Source organism: Neofelis nebulosa, chromosome 6, assembly GCF_028018385.1.
Source record: "Neofelis nebulosa isolate mNeoNeb1 chromosome 6, mNeoNeb1.pri, whole genome shotgun sequence".
Classification (NCBI taxonomy): Eukaryota; Metazoa; Chordata; class Mammalia; order Carnivora; family Felidae; genus Neofelis; species Neofelis nebulosa.
Genome location: NC_080787.1, coordinates 65,098,793 through 65,122,246, shown reverse-complemented (window position 1 = coordinate 65,122,246; position 23,454 = coordinate 65,098,793).

The following is a 23,454-nucleotide window of genomic DNA, read 5'->3' as shown; positions in this document are numbered from 1 at the left end:
TACAATAGAACAGAATTATTTTCATATATAAATGTTCTCAGTATCTCCTTTTTAAAAATTATTGAGGTAAAATTGCTATATAAGCTTCACGTGTGCCAACATTCTAATTTGGCATCTGTACCCACTATAAAGTGATCACAACCACAAGTACAGTTACCCCATTTCTAATGAATTGTTTCATTTTGTTGAAATATGTATTTATGTATTTTCAGGAAAGAAGGGCTGGCACTTTTAAAATAACAAACTGGAACAAGCTATGTGAAAATGATTTAAAATAACAACAATTACAATGCCTTCTGTGTTAACTATGTACGAAATACCTTTTTTTTTAAGTTTATTTATTTATTTTGAGAGAGTGTGAGAAAGAGCAGAGTAGGGGCATAGAGAGAGAGAATCCCAAGCAGTCTCCATGCTGAGAGCAGAGAGCCTGATGCAGGGCTCAAACCCATGAGTTCATGACCTGAGCTGACAGAGTCAGACGCCTAACTAACTGACCGAGCCACCCAGGTGCCCCTGTACCAAATACCTTCTTAAGCACTTTGTTTAAAAAACTACATCCTTATACAGCCTTATGTGGTATGAAATAGGATTATTCCATTTTACAGTTAAGAATCCAAAACTTAAGTAACATATGTAATGGGAGAATAAGCTGGTTATTTCAGCACATGTCTGATATTAAAGACCCTACTCTTAATCACAAAATAATAATGTGAAATTTTGTTAGTAAAACATACTATTTCTTTTTTTTAAATTTTTTTAACGTTTATTTATTTTTGAGACAGAGAGAGACAGAGCATGAACGGGGGAGGGGCAGAGAGAGAGGGAGACACAGAATTGGAAGCAGGCTCCAGGCTCCAAGCCATCAGCCCAGAGCCCGATGCGGGGCTCGAACTCACGGACCGCAAGATCGTGACCTGAGTCGAAGTCGGACGCTTAACCAACTGAGCCACCCAGGTGCCCCAAAACATACTATTTCAACATAAAACACGTTATTTAAGAAAGAGACAGGAGTTGAGAGGGATTTGGGTATAGAGAACTTATATAAGTGGCAGGTTTTCAGAGTATTTGCATTAAAAATCATATAAGACAGATATTCCTCTGTTAAGCTTAGCAGGGACCAATTAATTATATTAAAATTTAGTATTTTGCTCTGTGTGCAGCAAAAGCTCACGCACAAATGTCTACTTTTCTCTTAGAAATCCATACCTGAGATACCTCTTTTTTGTTTTATGAAAACATGAAAATGCCTATACATTCATTGGTCATGAAAGTCCATAGAATGTGGTAGAAAGTTTTGGATAAAGAACATACAGCTATGTTTGAGTCCTAGATTTACGCAGCTATAGTAAAAAAAAAAAAAGAAAAAAAATATTAGCCCTTTTGTTTTCAGTAAAAGAGGAGACAGAAGATCAAAATTTTAGATTTGATAGATTTGAAATTCTTATCTTATTTGAGAAAAAATTTCCAATAAAAGAAAAAAAGTACCTGGCAAATGATAGGCATTCAATTATTATAAGCCTAAGGACTAGCTAAAATGCATAATACATATCTCTATAGTGCTGATCAGTAAGATTTAGGCAATTCTAAAGATCACAGCTGAAAGAACTGAATTCATTCATTTGTTCATTTTAAATGTCAACTCATTCAATTCCAAGCACATTTCAAGAAGACTAATATTTGCTTTGTCTGAAATGTCCTTTCCCGGCTATTCCCTTGATTTATCTTCCTTGACCACTGTTAAAAATAGTACCTGATCAGACTTCCTCTTATTCTGTTTGTCACTAGCTGGCACCATATAGTTATTTGCTAGTCTTTTTAGGATTTTCACCATGAGAATATAAGCTTCATATGGGCAGGGGCTTATTTGTTTATGGTATCATAATCAGTAACTTGAATTATGTGTGACATACTGAAGGCGATAATAAATATGCTTGAATAAGTGATTTAATAATTTATGCCATAACACAGTACGTGGTACCCATTTATTGTTATAAAATATTCTTTCCCAATGTTCTTTAATGTTGATATGTTATTCCCGGTTTATGAAAATATTTTCCTTGTTTTGATTTAAAGTATTTTCACATTTCAAATAATGCTATAATATACATCTCTGTACATGAATGATGCCCAATTCTGATTATTTCCTTAGGATAGAATCCTAGAGAAGAATAGCTTGATCACATGATTAACATTTTATAAATTCTTAAATATTTTGACACAGCAGTAGATTCACTCGCAACATCTAGTCCAGGCCCCTGTTGCTAATATGAACTCAAAAGATGTGCATTTCATTGAATGAATAGGTTTTGTGTAAAGGAATAGAGTAAGATGTAAAAGGAGCTCAGAAAAAGATGTGGTCTAGAATATTCAAGAGTAAGTACTTATACACAAAGGTTGAAAACCATGGACTTGAGAGCTATCAACTACACAATAAGAGGGCAATAGGTTATAACAATTTTGGATAGGTGTGATCCAAATAGCAAGCAGAGAATAATGCTTTTAAGTAGGTTCAGGGATAGCCCTTGAATCTTTATACAGAAGCCAATGAGTGTCTAAATAGAACAAAATAAAATGTCCCATAAACAAAAATGTTACTACTTTAGCCTGTGATATAGTCAAGACTAATATTAACCTAAAGGGGCTTCTAGGAAATGTGCTATTTAGTTGACCATATGTAAACTAAACTGCTGTCTAATGGCATATTATTCAATGTAAGGAAATTACAAGCAAAAATCATGTTTTTGTGAACCATTCTTCATTTCATACATATTGGAGTTAGTTCTTCCACCTTATATTATTAATAGGTACAAATTAAGCATTTGCAAATTTCTTCTGCTTTCCAAAATACCCTCAAATTCACATAAGGATGCTAGTAATTTAACACTACACTCTCTATTTGTTAAACACCTGATAAGTGCAAAATACTGCTAGATGATAGCTGAGCTAGAATAAGGTAAGTTGTTGTCCTTGTCCTTGGAAGATTTTAATCTGTTTGTAAAGAAGAGATAAAATACAGGAAGTAACAAAACAAGAGTTAAATAAATGTTCAAGGGAAGAAGAGGCAGTGAGGTAAACAGCACTTGAATTACTAACAGCAGAGAGAGAAATAGAATCTGAATTTAGAAAAGGACAGCTTAATTTGAAATTCCAGGGAAGACTCTATGGAGAAGGTAGGATAAGCAGGATTTAGATAAAGCCAGTGGAAGGACATGGCATTATGTGGGGAGAAACAGCAGGACTTAAAAAACATAGAATAAAAAATATAAGGAGAGGAAATGGGAAAGAAAATGTTTGTGTGAAGTTGATGGTAAATCAAAAGCAAACAACACTGAAGACACAATAGATATATGTAGAAAATTATGTTAAGGCATTTAATAGAAGACTAAAATGAGTGACTATAACTTCTAAAATGGTTTGCCTAATGATTATGCACATGGTATTTTAACAGTGATCCAGTTGCTTTCATAGAGAATTGTAAAGGCAGGGGTTGATCCATAAATGGAGTTAATTGATACTAAGTGATTTCTTTCACCTTAAACCAGAAGGTTCATAAAATGTTTAGCCATTTACTTCATTGCTGTGTTAGAAGCACACTTAGGAGGAGGAAACTATAGAAGCACTGGGACGGACCCAGCATAATTTAATAGGCTAACAGCATTTCATAAACTCAGGGGTTGTGATTCCTAATCTTGCTCTTATAGTTAGCACAGCATGTGGCCTTTCTGCATTAATTTCTTTGGTTATAAAATAACTGTTTCCTACAACTCTCAAGGGGATCCTACAAAATCAATTGAATAACGACAGATAAGTACTTTGAGCTTCTTAGAGAGAAAACTAAATCTTATAATTGCCTTCTCCAACCACCTTCACTGTATTTTATAAAGTGAACTGGAGTATATATAAGAGGTGGATTAATCTTATCTCTTCATTTTTTTCTTGGTAATTTGCACAAAGAGGAATTGCCACAGAAGTGAAGCACATAAAATTCTGTTCATAAATTATAAACATATGATATAACTAGCAACAGAATCACTTCTATGACACATGTAATAATTGAGGAATAACTCTTTACAATCAAACCCCATACATATAACATACTTCAAGTATTCTTTTTTAAGTTAAAATCCACCTTTAGAATGATTTTTACATGTTCTTTTGCTTTTCTGGAATAGATGACTGACTTTCACAGTCACCTATTTTTTGTGTGTGTCTAAATTCAACTTTATTTCATGGCACACATTTTAAAGAAATACCTGGCTAAGTTTAAATGTGATGTCCTTTCAGTATGGGGGGGGGTTCTTCAAAAAATTAAAAATAGAACCACACTCTGATCTGGTAATTGCATTACTGGGTATTTACTCAGAGAATATGAATATACTAATTCCAAGGGATAGATGCACCCCAATGTTTATAGCAGCATTACTTACAATAGCCAAACTATGGAAGCAGCCAAAGTGTCCATCAATAGAAGAATGGATAAAGAAGATGTGGTATATATGTATGTATGTATGTATGTGTGTGTGTGTGTGTGTATACACACACATATATATGTGTATATATATACAGTATATAATAATTTTACATTATGAAATACAGTGAAGGTGGCTGGAGAATATGTATATATACATATATATATGTGTGTATACACACACAGTGAAGTATTATTTGGACAAAAGAATCTTGCCATTTGCAACAACATGGATGGATTTAGAAAGTATAATACTAAGTGAAATAAGTGAAAGAGAAATACCACATGATTTCACTCATATGTAGAATTTAAGAAACAAATGAACAAAGGGAAAAAGACAAACCAAAAGAAGAAGAAGAAGAAGAAGAAGAAGAAGAAGAAGAAGAAAAGAAAGAAAGAAAGAAAGAAAGAAAGAAAGAAAGAAAGAAAGAAAGAAAGAAAGAAACCAACCAGATTCTTAACTACAGAAAACAAACTAATGGTACCAGAGAGAAGGTGGGTGGGGGAATGGATGAAACAAATGAACAGAATTAAGAGTACACTTATTTTGATGAGCACTGAGTAATATATGGAATTGTTAAATCACTATATTGTACACTTGAAACTAGTATAATATTATATGTTAACCACACTGGAATTAAAATTAAAAAAAAAAAGTAAGATGTGTTTGAACATAGAACAGTTCTCTGTCTAGCACTAATAAGTTTGCTGTATCTGTTAAGTTATTTTGGGTAAATGCAATAGAAAGCAATGGAACTTAGCCTATTTAAATACAAAGGAGTTTTATTATTGTAGTTTCATGGTACTCAAAAAGCAATGAAAAAGCAAAGAAGCAAAGCCTCAGAAAGAGCAGGTGCCAGAACATCTCCAGGGATAAGATATTCCTAGATACAATAACCAAAGCATTGTCATCAAGTTGCCTCAACTTTCCTGAGATCCCAGTCTTTCTCTGTTTAGATAACAATTCTCAAGCAGGGTGTGAATCTCATTGGCCCACCTTGAATCTAGCCTGGAATGGTTTGACTTAGTTTTGTGCAGGGTAAGCTCAGGTGTTCTGAGGCTGTCTCCAGATCAGGAAGTCACCCAACATCCTTGGTGACTATAGGAGTTCTCATAAGCAAAGACATTTTTAGCTCACATGTATACAGACTCTTATCTAGGATATGCCAAAGGGGATTTGAATAAAAACACCTTTAATAATAGCAAGTGTTGTTGAAAGTAAAAAAAGAGGGCATCTCTTGAGAACTAGGAAAAATAAACTTGTCAGGGCTTAAACCCATCTATACAAATGTCATCGTAGAAATTCAAATGGTTACTACTCAATAAATAATTTGGAAAGTGGAATATTACAGAGAATAGAAAGCAAGAAATAAAGGTAACAAAAATAGAAGAACTAAATTCTGGCATGTTAGATATAGTAATTGAATCTCTTCAACAAACATACTAAGGGCCTTAGATGTGGATACAAAAATACTGAGAACAGATAATATATAATATGAAAGAAGTACCTTAGCATAGATCAGTTAATATCACTTCATACGTATCATGCAAACTTTTTTCAGGAAGGAGCCCAGAACTGCATTGTTTTGTTACTAAAAAGGGATAGAACAGAAGTGGTGGGGGAGTATCCCTGCATGCCAAGGAGGTGTGTAATTGAATGGTAATCCATGGATCTGAGGGTGGATCACAGTAGAGAACATTTGGGAAAGGATAAAAGTAAAAAAAAAAAAAAAAAACATAATTGATGTTGCTGTGGAAGTAGATGACAGCTCATTCGCCCAGCAGATGCTTCCCTAATACAGATCATGAAACTGTCACAGAAGCAAGATATAGTAGTAGTGTGGGACTTCAAATGTCTGGACATCTGCTGGAAGTCTTGTTTTGCTAAAAGCAACAAATCTGATAAATTCAGTGGTGGTAGCTAATGTGTTCTTTCCGTTAATGTCATCCCCATATGTCTCAGCATTTCTCCCAAATATACCCATCTACCAACTTCGCCCAGACCTTTGCACTCCATGCAGGAACACCAATCTCATGTACACAAACCCCTTACCATGCTACAGAATGTTCTTTCCTCTACTGGCTTTTTGTAACAACTGTCTTTTTTCCTAAGAAGATGGCTTCACTTCCAGTTTCTCAAGAGGAGTTTTCTTAGTTTCCCAAAGGCCATGCAGTGAAGGATGTGGAGGGTACTTTATGAGTCTCTGGCTCTTGCTGCTGTTTCTAAACCATCAGGACTCAAAACCAATGGAAATAGGAATAATCTATTTTGATGCTCATGATACTTGGCTTTATCACCTTTTTGTCATCTCTGCCACCTACCCAGCATTTGTCAGTATCCCACACTCCCATAACCACCTTCCTTGAAGTCTCAGACCCCGGTTAACAGTTTTATCCTAGGCCTTAAAGCCTTGCCATTATTCTCAGTCCACATGGACAAGTCTTAGAGCTTTGTGACTTCCCTTTTCTTTGCCTTCAATTTCTTTTTTTTTTTTTTTTTTTTCTCATTCCACAGTTACTCCCACATCTTTCACACTCTGGAATGGGTTTTTGTGACAATATTTTTTACTTCTGAAGTCCTATATACCACTCTCTGGCTATTTATTCAAGTTGCTCACTCCTTTATCCCTTTTACATCTGTTTTCTGGCTACATTTAGAGAGCCTATCTTTGACTACCTTGTTTTTTTCCCAGCTTACCAGGAAAATCTTCCTTGCCTCTTATTCCATCTAGTTAGATCATGTTGCACATAAATTCACCCATTCTCTTGCCAAAAGTCTCATATCCCAAACGTCCTTTCTTTATAAGTCTCATTTGGCAGATTAGCTATCTACTTTCTCCACTCTGAGATCGAGGCTGTTGAGGAGAATGAGGAAAAATTCAGTTTGCAGATTGTGGAGATTCAATATTCAGACTTTCTAATCTCATCTTGTCCCTAAACATGATCTGAAACTCCTTGTGTGTGATTCTAACCAGCTTGCTTTCCTACTTGCAATACCCTCTAATTCAAAGAGAAAATAGAAGCCCTTAACAGAGTAGTTCTTAATATTTCTTGTCCCTATGTCAGACAGGATATTTTTGCATGGAAGTAGTGCAACTCCTTAACAAAAGTTGTTTTTGATAGTAAGGAGTTTTATTGCCTCACTTAAGAAAAAGCTCTGAGGGGCGCCTGGGTGGCGCAGTCGGTTAAGCGTCCGACTTCAGCCAGGTCACGATCTCGCGGTCCGTGAGTTCGAGCCCTGCGTCAGGCTCTGGGCTGATGGCTCGGAGCCTGGAGCCTGTTTCCGATTCTGTGTCTCCCTCTCTCTCTGCCCCTCCCCCGTTCATGCTCTGTCTCTCTCTGTCCCAAAAATAAATAAAAAACATTAAAAAAAAAATTTAAAAGAAAAAGCTCTGAAATACACAATTCCAGGGTTGGTTCAGCTGCATAATATTATCATTACAAGTCTAGCCACTTTCCATTTGTGGTAGACAGGTTAAGGCGTGAACCCTCATGATCCCTAACTTCTAGTGTTCATGCCTTTGTATAATCTTTATTCCCTGGGTTCCCTTTATTCCCACACCCCAGGGAATCTAACTGGGTTCTAACCAGTAGAATATGGCAAAGGTAACAAGGTGTCATTCCTTTATGGTTTTAATCTTGCTAGTGGACTTTAGAAACTCTCCTTGTTGGGGCGCCTGGGTGGCTCAGTCGGTTGAGCGTCCGACTTCAGCTCAGGTCACGATCTCACGGTCTGCGAGTTCGAGCCCCGCGTCGGGCTCTGGGCTGATGGCTCAGAGCCTGGAGCCTGCTTCCGATTCTGTGTCTCCCTCTCTCTCTGCCCCTCCCCCGTTCATGCTGTGTCTCTCTCTGGCTCAAAAATAAATAAAAACGTTAAAAAAAATTAAAAAAAAAAAAAGAAACTCTCCTTGTTAACTTTGAAAAAGTAAGCAGCCATATTCTAGAGCCCCCCATGTCAAGAAGTTGAGAGTTCCCTCTAGAAGCCAAACCTAGAGTTCCCTCTAGGGAACAACTCAAGCCAACAGGCAAGAATAAATTAGTGTCCTTGATCCTACAACCACAAGAAAATTAATTCTACCTTCAACTTGAGTGAGGCTGGCAGCATATTCTTTCCCAGCAGAGCCCTTGAATGAAGACACGGTTGGACACCTTAATTGCAGCCTTGGGAAACGCTAAGCACAGGCCCCAATTAAACTATGCCCTGGCTCCTGACCCACAGGATATGTGAGATAATAAATGTGTGTTGTTCTCAGCCACTAAGTTTATGATAATGTATTACATAAGAGCCAATCTTGATTCTATTTGTCTTGACATGCCACAACCAATTCATCCATAATTCTTATTTGGTTTACCTTTAAAATGTAACCACAGATGGGGCACCTGGGTGGCTCAGTCAGTTAAGTGTCTGACTCTTGATTTTGGCACAGGTCATGATCTCACGGGTTCATGAGTTCAAGCCCCACATAGGGATCCTCTCACTGACAGTGTGGAGACTACTTGGGATTCGCTCTCTCCCCCTCTCTTTGCCCCTCCTGCACATGCACATTCTCAAAATAAATAACTTAAAAAAATGTAACCACTGCTTATGAGCTCTACCATAACCACATTCAACCAAGCCAGGATAATTAAATCCCTTCTAATTCTTATATTCTTTTACACTTATGATGTAATCTCTGCCCAACAGACAGAATGAACTTTTAAGAAACACAGTCAGATTATGTGACAAATATATGCACCACTCAGTGCATAATTCTACAAAAGCATTATACCCCTCTAAGAATATATTTCACATTGTCTACCATGTCCTGCAATGGCCTTTAAGGTCTGATGAATCCCTTAACCTCATCTTCTACACTTTCCCAGAACTTATTTTACTCTAGACAAACTGGCTTTCTTAACAGGCTTGGTCCTCACAAATGTCCACCTTGTGCCATGCACTAACCAGATGATAAAAACATTTTGTTTACTGTTTGATTTCTATAAAAACACATCAAATGTTACCTAAACAAACTATTCACATTATCAGATTGGATACAGATGAAAATAAATTTGGAAATTCTCCTATTAAGATAGCCCAGCATGAATAATATGAACAGTAAGTCATGTTGCACTCTTCCAGCAACAAATCGAGTTTATTTCATGATTATGGTTATCTATGATAGACTGGATCAAAGATTGGTTATTTTCAAAAGTAAAAAGAATAGGACATGATTTTTTTAAAGACATTCCTCATTACATATAAACATTTCCAATGTGGCATTTCCAAGAATACCTCTAATTGACTTATTTCTCCTTCACATTTCTCCCAAGTACTGTTCATTTCCATTCTAAAAATAGCTTCCATATATATCCTATTTTTTGGATGCAGTTCTTATCATAGTACCAGCCCTATCTTCAGGATAATTTTTTCCTACTTCTTTGCTGTTATCAAACAACAAATAAAATACTATTTTTGGCTGAAGGCTACTAGGTAGTTTTTCTGAGTTATTTTATTCTCTGTGCTCCTCTGATACTTTGTCATTGTCTTTATAAGGCACCTAAAAAGTTGTATGTGATTAACACACTTGTATGCCCTTCCAGATTTAATGTTTTTGCAAAACCAGGTCTATATCATATTAATATTTTTCTCCAAAATCTATAAAATTGACTCAATAGCCACACATGCAATATTTATGGAATAATTAAGAACTAATTAAGCACTACCAGAAGAAAAAGAATAAAAGCTGAACACTTTAATTCTATTGATTTTCATGTCTAGCACTATCTTCATTTTAAAGAAGCATACAGGCATTAGTAATCAAAATATTACCAAAAACTAAAGGTCCAAGACCAGAATGATTGAGAGGTAAATTCTACCAAACAGTTGATGAGTTAATATCCATTGCTCTGAAACTATTCCAAAAACTAGAAGGAAAACTTCCAAATATACTCTATAGGGCCAGCATTACCCTGATACCAAAACCAGACAAAGACACCACAGAAAAAGAAAACTACAGGCCAATATTCCTTATAACCATAAATGTGAAAATTCTCACCATTAGCAAACTGCATTCAATAATACATTAAAAGGATCATTTACCAAGATCAAGTGAGATTTATTCTAGGGATGTAAGGATGGTTCAATATTCACAAATCAATGCGATGTACCATATCAAAACAAACAAACAAACAAAACCCTAAAAATCACATGATTTTCTCAACATGCAGAAAAAGCATTTGAACAAATTCACTAATTTCATAATAGCTCTGACCAAAGTGGGTTTAGTAGAGGCACCAATTAAACTATGCCCTAGTTCCTGATGCACAGGATATGTGAGGTAATGAAAGTATGTTGTTTTCAGCCACTAATTTTATGGCAATGTATTACCTAAGAGCTAATCTTGATTCTATTTGTCCTTGACATGCTTCAACATAATAAAGGTCATAGGAAAAACCCACAGTTAACATCATACTAAATTGTATAAACTTCCAATAATATGTTGAATAAAGGTGGTGAGAAGGGACACCCTTGTCTCGATGCTGATTTAATGGAAGTTCTAGTCATAGCAAGCAGACAGGAAATAAGAATATTGGTAAGAAACAAGTTAAAGTCACAATTTGCAGATAACAGGATACTGCTTATAGAAAACCCTCAAGACTCTACCAAAAACTATTAAAAGTCACAGATGTATTTACTAAAGTTGCAGGATACAAACTTAATACCCAGAAATAGGTAGTTATAAAACTAACATCAAAGTAGCAGAAAGAGAAGTTAAGAATTTAATTTATAATTGCATCCAAAAGAAAAAAAAATACCTAGGAATAAATTTAACCAAAGAGATGAAATACCTGTACTCTGAAAACTATAAAGCATTGAGGAAAGAAACTGAAGAGGACATAAACAAATAAATGGAAAGATGTTCCATGCTCATGGATTGAAAGAACAAAAATTTTAAAATGTGCATACTGGGGCACCTGGGTGGTTCCATTGGTTGAGCATCTGACTCTGGCTCAAGTCATGATCTCACAGTTCACAGGTTCAAACCCTGCCTCAGGCTGTCTGTTGTGAGAACTGAAGTTGCTTCGGATCCTCCGTCCCCCTCTCTCTCTGCCCCTCCCCTACTTGTGTGTGTGCTCTCTCTCAAAAATAAACATTTAAAATGTCCATACTACCCAAAGCAATCTAAAATTTTGATGCAATCCATATCGAATACCAACAACCTATTTCACAGTACTAGAAAAAAAAAAAAAAAACAGTATTAAAATTTGTACGGAACTACCAAAGATCCTGAATAGCCAAGGTAACCTTGAGAAAGAAGATCAAAGTTGGATATATCACAATTCCAGTTTTCAAAATATACCACAAAGTTGTAGTAATCAAAACCATATGGTGCTGGCATAATAACAGATACAAAATCAATGGAATAGAATAGAAAATCCAGAGATAAACCCATGTTTATATGGTTTATTAATCTAGGACATAGGAGGTAAGAATATACCAGGGGGATGTTTTCTCAATATACTAGTTAAGAAAACTGGACAGCTACAGGCAGAAAAGGAAAAAAAGAAAGAAAGAAAGAAAGAAAAAACTGAACCACCTTCTAGCACCATACACAAAAATAATGGATTAAAGACCTAAATGCAAAACTTAAAACCACAAAAATCCTAGAAGAGAACACAGGCAGTAATTTGACATCAGCCATAGCAACATTTTCCTAGATATATCTCCTCAGGCAAGGGGTAAAAATACAAAAATAAACTACTGAGACTACATCAAATTAAAAACCTCTTGCAGAGTGAAGGAAATCATCAATAAAACAAAAAGACAACCTATTTAATGGGAGAAGATATTTACAAATACTATATTCAATGAATAGTTAATATAAAAAAATATATACAGAACAAAAATATATACAACTCAACATCACAACAAAAACCAAAAAGCAAAAAAGTCTGATGAAAACATGGACAGAGGACCTGAATAGGCATTTTTTTTTTAACCAAGGATAACATACAGATGACAAGAAGGCACATGAAAAGATGATCAGTATCACTAATCACCAAGGAAATGCAAATCAAAACCACAATGATCTAGGTCTCCTTACACCTGTCCAAATGGCTACTATCAAAAAGACAAAATTAAGTGTTTGTGAGGAAATAGAGAAAAAGGAGCCCTTTGGCACTGTTGGTGGGAATGTAAATTGGTACGGCCATTGTGGAAAACAGTATGGAAGTTTCTTAGAAAATTAAAAATAGAACTACCATATGGTCCAATAATTCCACTCCTGGGTATTTACCCAAGAAAATAAAAACACTTACCTGAAAGATATTTGTATTCCTATATTTACTGCAGCATTATTTATAATAACCAAGATATTAAGTAACTTAAGTGTCCATCAATAGATGAAGAAAATGTATATCATATATACACATATTTATAGGGTTTTTTTTTTTTGTTTTTTTACAAATTGAATATTATGGCAACCCTGTTTCAGGTAAGTCTATTTGCCATTTTTCCAACAGCATTTGCTCACCTCATAGGTCTGTGTCATATTTTGGTAATTCTCACAATATTTCAAACTTCTCTATTATATTGCATAGTGATCTGTGCTATTGATAATGCAGCTGGTCACCAAGAGATTTGATGGGGATATACAATGAAATTTCATGCCTGTTAATACTGCATCCATCCTGCAGTCCATAAATCAAGGAATAATTTCAACTTTTAAGTCTTATTTAGGGTACACATTTTATAAGTCTATGGTTGCCATATAGTGATTTTTCTGATGGATCTGGACTAAGTACATTGAAAGACTTCTGGAAAGTATTCACCATTCCAGATGCCATTAAGAATATTTGCGATTCATTAGAAGTCAAAATATCAACACTAACAGAAGTTTCGAAAAAGTTTATTCCAACCATCATGGATGAGTTTGAGGGGTTTAAGATTTCCATGAAGGAAATTAACACCAGATGTGGAAATAGCAAGAGAATTAGAGGTGAAGCTTGTAGATATGACTGAATTGCTTCAGTCTCATGCTAAAACTTAAATGGATGAGGAGTTGCTTCTTATAGATAAGCAAAGAAGGTAGTCGCTTAAGATGGAATCTACTGGTGAAGAGGATTTGAAGATTGTTGAAATGACAACAAAGGATGTATAATATTACATGAACTTAGTTGATAACCAACTGCAGGGTTTGAGAAGATTGACTCCAATATTAAAAGCAGTTCTATTATGGATAAAATACTATCAAATAGCATCATATGCTATAGAGAAATTGTTTGGAAAAGCAAGAGTCAATCAGTGTGGCAAAATTCATTACCTTATTGTAAGGAATTTTCATAGTCAGCCCAGCCTTCAGCAACCACCATTCTGATCAGTCAGCAGCTATCCACATCTAGGCAAAACTCTCCACCTGCAGAAGATTATGACTAGACTCATAAAAAGCTTAGATGATTGTTAGTATTATTTAGCAATAAAGTGTTTTTTAATTAAGATATGTACATTGTTTATCAGACAATGCTATTTTAAAAAGACATAATGCTACTGCACACTTAATAGACTATAATATAAACATAATTTTTATATTCAATGGGAAACAAAATATTCATTTGACTTGCTTTATTTCAATATTTGCTTTATTGTGGTGCCCTGGAACTAAACCTACAATCTCTCTGAGGTATACTTGTAATTAGTAGTATTATTGGCAACGTGATGCTACTTATGTGTTTTTTTCCCCTTCTTACAAATCACTGAGAAACAGTTTAAAACGCTAATCTTTAATGGGAATACTGATATTTTCAATTGATAGGGTGAGAAAATGGAAAATGAGATTGGAGGGCTCAAGAAATTAGAAATATGAAAGAACGGCTAGACAGAAAATGTTCCAAATAAACTGAGCACATGTGTTGTCTTCTATTTCCACCTGACTTCTTTGCTTACCTATATTTCAGAACAATGTAGGCTTTGCATGGATTCTGAATTTCCCATTAGTTTATCATTTACTGGTCACTTGAAAGGTAATATAATGAATACACTCCTCATTACATATGCAATTTTTTCATGTCTTGAAATATACCATGTTATATAGAGCTCCATGACTGCAGCTGGAGAATGAAAAATAGAACTGCCCTTCCATAAACACACATGCAGCCTGGCTGGGAATCTGGATGATCAAGGGCTGGTTCATAGAAATGGATGGAGTTTCCAATAGGGCACAGGAGACTAGTAAAAAAAAAATAATACTATGATCCAAACAAAAACAATAGAAGTCCAAAGCAGAGTTATGTTATCTGATTGCACTTTCTAGTTTTCTTCCCATGTGTAATTGAGGTAGGAATTGTTCCTTTCCAGTGAGAAAGACAATAAGATTAGTGGATAACTATGTGTACATATGCATGTGTGTATCTGTCTGATATTTAAGGTGAAGGAGCAGGGAGTCTTCCCTTTGGGTACCTCCTACTGGTCTAGCATATGGACATAGGCCAGGTTGAATTTGCAATGTAAGAAGTGTAATTGTGTATCACAAGTCAGCTGGCCAAAGTAGTTACAATGAAGGATCTTCCTTAACACCACACTCTCTCATTATGAACAGCTTACCTGAATTTTAGAACTTGTCTTTTCTGCCATCTCTTTGGCGAAAATAAATTCATATTATATTATCAAATACAAATAAAAATATAATTACATCCACTCTAGTAATCATACCACTTGGGGCAATATAATTTTAGTTCAATTTATCATTATTTATACTTGGAGAAATATAATTCAAGATCAACTTATCATTATTTATACTTGGGGCAATATAATTCAAGATCAATTTATCCTTATTTAGTTTACTTCAATATATGCAAGATATTTTTTGTTATATCTTAGAATATTTGATAGTTCTTTAAAAGCTATTTACTTTTCCTAAATTTTTATGAGATTTTTTTTGAAGAAAGGAAAAGCCAAATTTTAGTGTAAATTATGAAGACCTATATGGAATACAGTTGGAAAATAAATGATATGAAAATTCTCATATCTGTTTTATGTCAATATATAATATTCAGCAAATAAAAATAGTAATGTCCCCTGTATATCAATTCGATAAATATTTAAACATCGCTATGAAGTCAAAGCACTATTTAATGTGCCCTCTTTCTCCCTTCTTGATACATCCTTGTTCCATTCTCTGCCAGAGTTATAGTATTATTCTCATATCTCAGCTCAAACAGTCTTCACTAAAGTATCCCTGACACCTCAATATGGATGAGTCTCTCTTATGTATGCTCTTAAAGTCCTCCTTTATTTAAGAAACTTTAAAACAGTTTTTTTTATGCCAGAGCCCAGCCTTATACTTTTCCTGGAAAAGGGTAAGCCCTTGTTAACATCTATCTCAGTCTTTAAGTACCAGAACACAACCATCAAGAATCACATGTATTCTGCATTAAAGAGAGAGTGCAATTTCTCACCTGGGTCAGTGAAAATTCACCAGAGGGACAGGTGAGAGGCACTGTGGAAAGAATAGTGAATAATGGACAGATGTAACAAAATGTGGAGGCAGAGAAGATTCAGACAGGTTATCCTTCCAAAACTAATATAAAAAAAACGTGATTTAGTTCTCCCCTATTTGACATAAACGCATGACTTAGATGGGGTCATTTGATTCTTTACTTTTGATTCCTCTGGAAGACTGTTTGGTTAAAAAAAATGCTGAAGCCTCCAGCTGTGTTTTTGCGCGTATCTTCTCTGGGGAAAGCAGGCATAATGGTACTTAGGAAAGTTCCTTGGTCCACTGGAGTGGTAGAGCGTGTGTGTGTGTGTGTGTGTGTGTGTGTGTGTGTCGTGGGGAGGAGGCAACAGCTCTAACCCAGGGAAATGTCCTTATCATGAAAAAAGATCCGATCTCCCTTTTGTAAGATTTACAGGTATATTAAAAGAGATGCATTTTATGGGCTTCGAAAAAACCCCACACTGTATATTTTAATATACATTTACAGAACTGTTATTGAAACCAATGAACTCTGTAATGTTTTTTTAATGTGCCCAAAGTTTCTAGAGTTAAATGGGAATTGAATTTACTTTTTTCTGTCTGTGAAATTTTAAGTAGAGGAAGAGTTCAATGCTTTTACGTGTTTAATTCCCCCAAGCCTGACCATTCTTGTACCCTGTTCCTTCTTCCTATGATCTGTTTGCCATACTATCCCATGGTGCCACTAAAGGTAATTACTGGAGGCACCAATGAATTTGAAAGAGTCAGAACCAATAGTCTAAAAGGAACAGTTTATTTTTCCCTTCCTTCTGTATGTATAAATGCCCCAAATTCAACGTGTGGCTTACACTGCTTCCCTCTTAATTCCTCTTTATAACCTTCTCAATTATCATGTCCCTTTTCCATTATGCTATTAAAGTCATATACAAGGAAAAGTGGAGTCTGGAAAAAATTATGTCTATATTAATTTATTGTAGAACCTATCAGTTTTAATCATATCAAAGTAGATTATGGTTGTATAAGTTAATTCTCCAAGTTGACTTGAATTCATTATCTCTATTGTGGTTATTGTGACTCTGAGGAAAAATTCAACTGATAATTCTTTTTACCCTGAACTACTCGCTGCCTTCTAAATTTAATCCTCTGTAGGCACAATTAAGCATTGGAAGTTTGTTTGGCATTATTTGTGGAATTGTTTACTTATTTGTATTAATCTTGTTCTGAGTACACTTTGGAAAGTGAAATCTAGGAATTTGGTAACTCAATCACAAAATACTTTTTCTCCAGGAAGGGTATGATTCTTTGAAAGTAATACTGACAGTTCTTTCAGTATGTATGTATGAAATATGTGATGGAGGAATAACTTTTAGCGATATGAATAAACAAGTTTTTTAACAAATACTTATGAAAAATTTAATACGTGCTGACTCCAATTGGTTCACTGCAAAAGATTATAGTAAAATTCTATATGTTCCCTATTTAATCTTTGTTGCCCTTTATGGTCTCCTTCATGGGATCCACCATGAGGGCCACCTTCTATATGATCAGATCTGTGTTGGAAAAAGAAGGATAGCCAGGTAGACCTGGCCTTCTCAATGTTTATACCAACCAGCTGCAACCTGGCCCTGACCACTTCCCAGCATGCCTGATATTTCCCCCTCATTGACTCCTTGGCTCATCGCTCTCAGAAACGTTCCAAATCTCTTCAGCCCATAAGCTTCTAATTTTTCCTCCTCAATCTCAGAGCAACTCTCTTCACTGAATGTTTTGGGACAATTAAGTCCTTTCATGGTTTTGGCATTCGTCTCCCCACCCCCACCCTCTTCATTCTTTCATATAGTCTCAGGAATGGAATGGGGTGGAATTGTCTAAAATGTAGAACCATAGTTTTGATGCCACTTTGTTAGCCTGAGGAGCCCTAACTGCATGTTAACCCTTTGAGTTTAAGCATTTTAAATGCCATTCTAATTTTTTTTAAATCATGCATTGAATTAACAAACATTTACTCAGAGCCTACTATATGCAATGGGCATAAAGAAGGGGAAAAAAGTGAGTTTTGACATTAAGGCATTCACAAACTGATATTTAATCATTCCATAATAAGGCAAATAAGAAAAGTCAATATATATTATATTGAACTCTCACAACATCCAGGCATTGTATGTATTAAAATAATTTAATATAATTCTAAAAGCATGATAAAAATCTTTCCAAGGATGGTCTATGCTTATTATTATTATCATTATTATTTACTAAGAAACTGGCTTTGAGAGGCTAAATAACTTGTCAAGCATATACAACTAGAGCGGAAGAGCTGATATTCAAACCTCTGACTCTGTGATTCCAGGGTTCATGTACTAAAAGTATATTATCTATACAATTATAATGGATTGCATAAAGTACTATGAGAGAACAGCAGTGTCTGATTCTAGATTGGAATATTGCAAAAGTTTGCATGGAGCAAGTTACACCTCACTGTCTTACTAAGTGGTAGTTGGATATAGGTAAAAGACTACATGGGTGTTCTCCTAGAGGGCATTGCACATAGTAAGATGACTATCAGCAGCATCAATAGAGCAAAAATGATCTGGTATTTGAAGATTGTAGGGTAAAAAGAAAGAAGTGGCTGAAGATTATGATGAGAAGGTGGCTAGGGCCTTGTCCTTGAGGGCCCCATATGGCACAATGAGGAATTTAGATAAGAAGCATTGGAAGCCAGTATAATTTTAATTAAAAAAAAAAAAGCTTCCAAGGGCAGATTTGTATTACTTATTCATGAATCTACCTAGAGTTATGGGAGAGAGTTAAAGAAGAAAGCCAGACAAGAAGCAGAGACAGAAGCTAGACAATTGTTCCAATAATCCAGGTGAGAGGTGATTAATGAGGGCTCTGCAGAGCAATGACACTGGCAACAAGCAGATCTGCGCTATCATTCTGGCTCTGCCACCTACCAGCTGTGTGACTTAGGGCTAGTTTTTAGCCTTTCTAACTTCCAAGTTCCTAAAATGGTAAGTGAGGGTAATAATTCCTTCATACAATTCTCGAAAGAAAGAAATGTGATAATCCATGTAAACTGTTTAACATATTGCAAGGCACACTTTAAGTATTCAATAAATTAGTGATATCATATTTCCTTGCAAAATCAACGCTCAATAGCTTTCTTGGGGAGCAGGACATGGAGCATTAGTTCAGGTTTTGTTTTTGGAAGTCAGGATTAAATGTTGCAGTTGATGGAGCATGTCTAGTACACTAAGCTACAGAGATTTTAGACACAAGCCAATATAACAGGTATCAATCTTAGCGCATAAACCTAAGGTATATTTCATACTAAAACTGCATTAAGGCCTGTTTCCATGTCAGAGTTTCAACTTCAGGAACCACTGGGGCTCCCTCTCTTGTATAGGTCCCATAGGCTACCAAAAATCTAAGGTGGGATCCAGGCCCTTAATCCAAAGTGATGTCATTATCTCCTTGGATTCTTCTGCTCTTCAGTATGAGGACAAAAGATGGTCTTCAAATGCGCTGTTGGAGGGCAATACTCTCAGTAGACTCAGTATCTTTTTGTTCAGATCATGCCATCATAGCAACCAATCCCAGAAATTCTAACGTTTTTCTTGCTCATGCTGCATGTTCATTTCACATGAGCTGGAGAGCTGTGCTGTGCAGTGTGAACACTCTGGGACCCAGGAAAACTAAACACTTCCAGGCATAGTGGCAGAGCGAAAGCAGCAGCATCATACATCCCTCATTGACTGTTTAGGCTTCTACCAGACAGTGAAATGCTACTTTCTTTCATATTTAACATTAGCTAAAGTCATAAGGGTACCCTGAAATCCTAAAGGTCAACAAAATAAAATCTGATCATGCACTCAGGAAGAGAAACATATTTGGCAAACAGCGCAAAGGCCTACTGCAGATACTGGTCACACTCCACTTCCCACAGATTTGCCCACAATGACCTTTCAATCTGTTCCTCAGTCTGTAAAGTGTAGAATACTGTCTCTACTAATTTCTACAGCAAGCTTCAATATGAGGCATTGCTCACTGATGGGGGATTTATCTCCATCATTCAACATTTATCCCAGAGACCACCACCCTGAGGAATCTCCATCTTCCAAGAATAGTACACTTTCTTTTAATTAAAAAAAAAATTTAACATTTATTTTTGTGAGACAGAGAGAGACAGAGGATGAGCGAGGGAGGGGCAGGGAGAGAATGAGACACAGAATTGGAAATAGGCTCCAGGCTCCAAGCTGTCAGCCGAGCCCAATGCAGGGCTTGAACCCACCAACCATGAGATCATGACCTGAGCCGAAGTCAGACGCTTCATCAACTGAGCCACCCAGGCACACCAAGAATGTTTCACTTCTGCTTCTCTCTGCTTAAGCTTTGTTTGCCCCACAAAATCTTGAAGATAACATCTGTAAATTCTGTTTTCCGCCCACCACAGTTTTTAAAAAACTTAGGTCTGTATTACCCATTACTTCCTCCCAATCCAATTCCCTAGACAAAGGGTTCTGAGACACATTCCATGAGACAGCAGAGGGTAAAATGTTTTCAGCCATGAGGAAAACATCTATACAAATTACATTACATAAGTTTCAAACCTGACACATCTTAATCAAAAGCCAGTGAGCAAACCATAGTCCTTATGAACTGTCTAAGCTTTGGGAATAGTGAGGATCTGACCAAATCAGGAGGCAGAATGTGGGAAAAGCCTCTGAGACAAAGGCAAAGAGAAAGAGGGAAATTTGGCAGTAAAGCCTGGGGATGGCACAAAGGGAACCAAGGGCACAGAGTCTGTTCATAACCCAAATATGACGGTTTTAGTGAATGGAGAGGTAAGGGCTAATATTCAAGTTTGAATCTGGTTTCTTGGATGATACTATCATTTACTCAAATACTTAACACTGAAAGAGAAGTAGGTGCTATTTTTCTTTAACTGAGGGAGGGAGTCTGGTTTGGTTATGTTCAACTTGAGACATCTGTGGAGTAACAAAAAACAAAAGACATCTAGTAGGTATTAATATGTGTGAGCCTGGATCTCAGCAATGGGTATTTGGATTAGAAATAAAGGCTCAGGTCGCATTAGTGCATAGGTGGTTGGTGAAGCCACAAAAAAGATTAAATCTCTCGGGGAGAGTAAGGGGATGGGAAAGACTGGACAGCTCACCTTGCCTTTGTTTGGGGGAAAAAAAGAAATCATTTGTCAAGGTGACCACTGGATTTAATCATTAAACCATCTCTTCTTGGGGCGCCTGGGTGGCTCAGTCGGTTAAGCCTCTGACTTTAGCTCAGGTCATGATCTTGCGGTCCGTGAGTTTGAGCCCCGCGTCGGGCTCTGTGCTGACCGCTCAGAGCCTGGAGCCTGTTTTGGATTCTGTGTCTCCCTCTCTCTCTGACCCTCCCCCATTCGTGCTCTGTCTCTCTCTGTCTCAAAAATAAACATACATTAAAAAAATTAAAAAAAAATACCATCTCTTCTCTGTCAGATGATGGTGTTTATTCATATTCTGTCTGATAATTGATCTCTGGCTTATTCCTATATGCTGATACAAAAAACCGACCCTCAAATATATATCATACAATAACTGAAACAAATGATGCCATTGCTTAACTTATCAGCTAAATAATAATTGCTATTACAAAAATAATGATTTGAGTTTCAACTGGGTGGCAGAATCTAGTTTAAGCACTTTACATACAGTTGATTTAAATTTTCAGGAAGACCTCATTCAAGTACATAGCTGTATCTTCATTTGTTTGTGGAAGAAAACAGACTGAAAGAGAGAGTGAAGGGAAAAGATTAATCTAGGATTTAAGTTCGCTTTTTTAAAAAACTTCTATCAACAGGTTAAATGCCTTGTTACCTACTGGATGAAAGTATTGATTGATTTAGAATCATTAAATAGTGATTGTGTTTAGTTATTAGAGGTGAATTATAATTGAGGTCCTAGTTTAATTCTCTTTCAATCTTGCTATCCAAAGATCAACAACAACAAAAAAATACTTTAAATCACACACATGAACTAATAAGTGAATTTTCTCCTAGTCTTACTGGAGCTAATTAATACCCTCAGATTCTAATGTTTCCATTGGAGTACTATGTGGCAATGAGAAAGAATGAAATATGGCCCTTTGTAGCAATGTGGACGGAACTGGAGAGTGTGATGCTAAGTGAAATAAGCCATACAGAGAAAGACAGATACCATATGTTTTTACTCTTATGTGGATCCTGAGAAACGTAACAGAAACCAATGGGGGAGGGGAAGGAAAAAAAAAAAAGAGGTTAGAGTGGGAGAGAGCCAAAGTATAAGAGACTTAAAAACTGAGAACAAACTGAGGGTTGATGGGGGGTGGGAGGGAGGGGAGGGTGGGTGATGGGTACTGAAGAAGACACCTGTTGGGATGAGCACTGGGTGTTGTATGGAAACCAATTTGACAATAAATTTCATATATTAAAAATAAATAAAAAATAAAAAATGTTTCCATTGGGCAGTATATATTGAATGTTTTAGAGAGTGCATGGAACATTAGTCCTTTCACTACAAATAGTTATGGTGGACTCTTACAAGAGCTTAAAAATGCCTTATCACATTTGTCACCTGGCAGTGTGTAGGAGTCCTGTTCTGGGGAGAATCACATAATTAGTAAAAAATACATAACATTATTTCTCTACACAGCTAACCAGAAATTGAAAAATAAAAACTAGTTATGTTTGTTGAGAAAAATAAAATAATAAATAGCTCTTAAATAATGACTCAGAATGTAGCTCATACTCTGCATGCTGTCCATATTAAGGTGAGAGAAATTTTTTTTTAATTGCCAGTTTTGACATGGTCAGCTTTTTAAAGGTAAAGTTTCCTTTACTTACATGCGATTTAACCCCACAAACCTATTATTTTATCTGCTGTAATCTGACTGAATTATGTGAACAGTTTTTGGCAAGACTACTAGAAATCTACTAGCCCAAACTTTCTTATTATTGTTTCCTTCCATGCATTACAAATAGAAACTAATCCCCCCTTCTGATTTTACCACCTTTTGGTATAACTATTTTATTAATAATTATAAAGCTGTGATATGCTACCATATTCATTGGGATTTTAGAAGTTAAATCCTTAACATTCATAATTAACACATGCAACTTTAGTGGCTTAAATGGGTATTTAAGAAAGTTTCATCTCATCTGTGTATGGCAACTCTTAACAAATTACTTCAGAACAGATATTAATGTTTAAGGCATTTATTTCTTGGATGTTCATTTGAAAAGAAGTCTCTTGGGCTGTAAATTATCAGAATGACAGGCTGGAGAGAAGGAAAATATCTATATTTTTCCTATCAATTAAACACCTTTGATTTTAGAGTCAATGTCTTTAGTGAAGTATTGCAAAGCTGTTAAACATTGTTCAGGTCTATTCAATTACTCTCGCTAAACATTTAAAAACTCCACAGGGAGAAATCGTGTTCCCAATGTCAGTGGTTACATAGTTACCAGTATTAATCCCCTTACTCTTTAAAAATATCCCTACA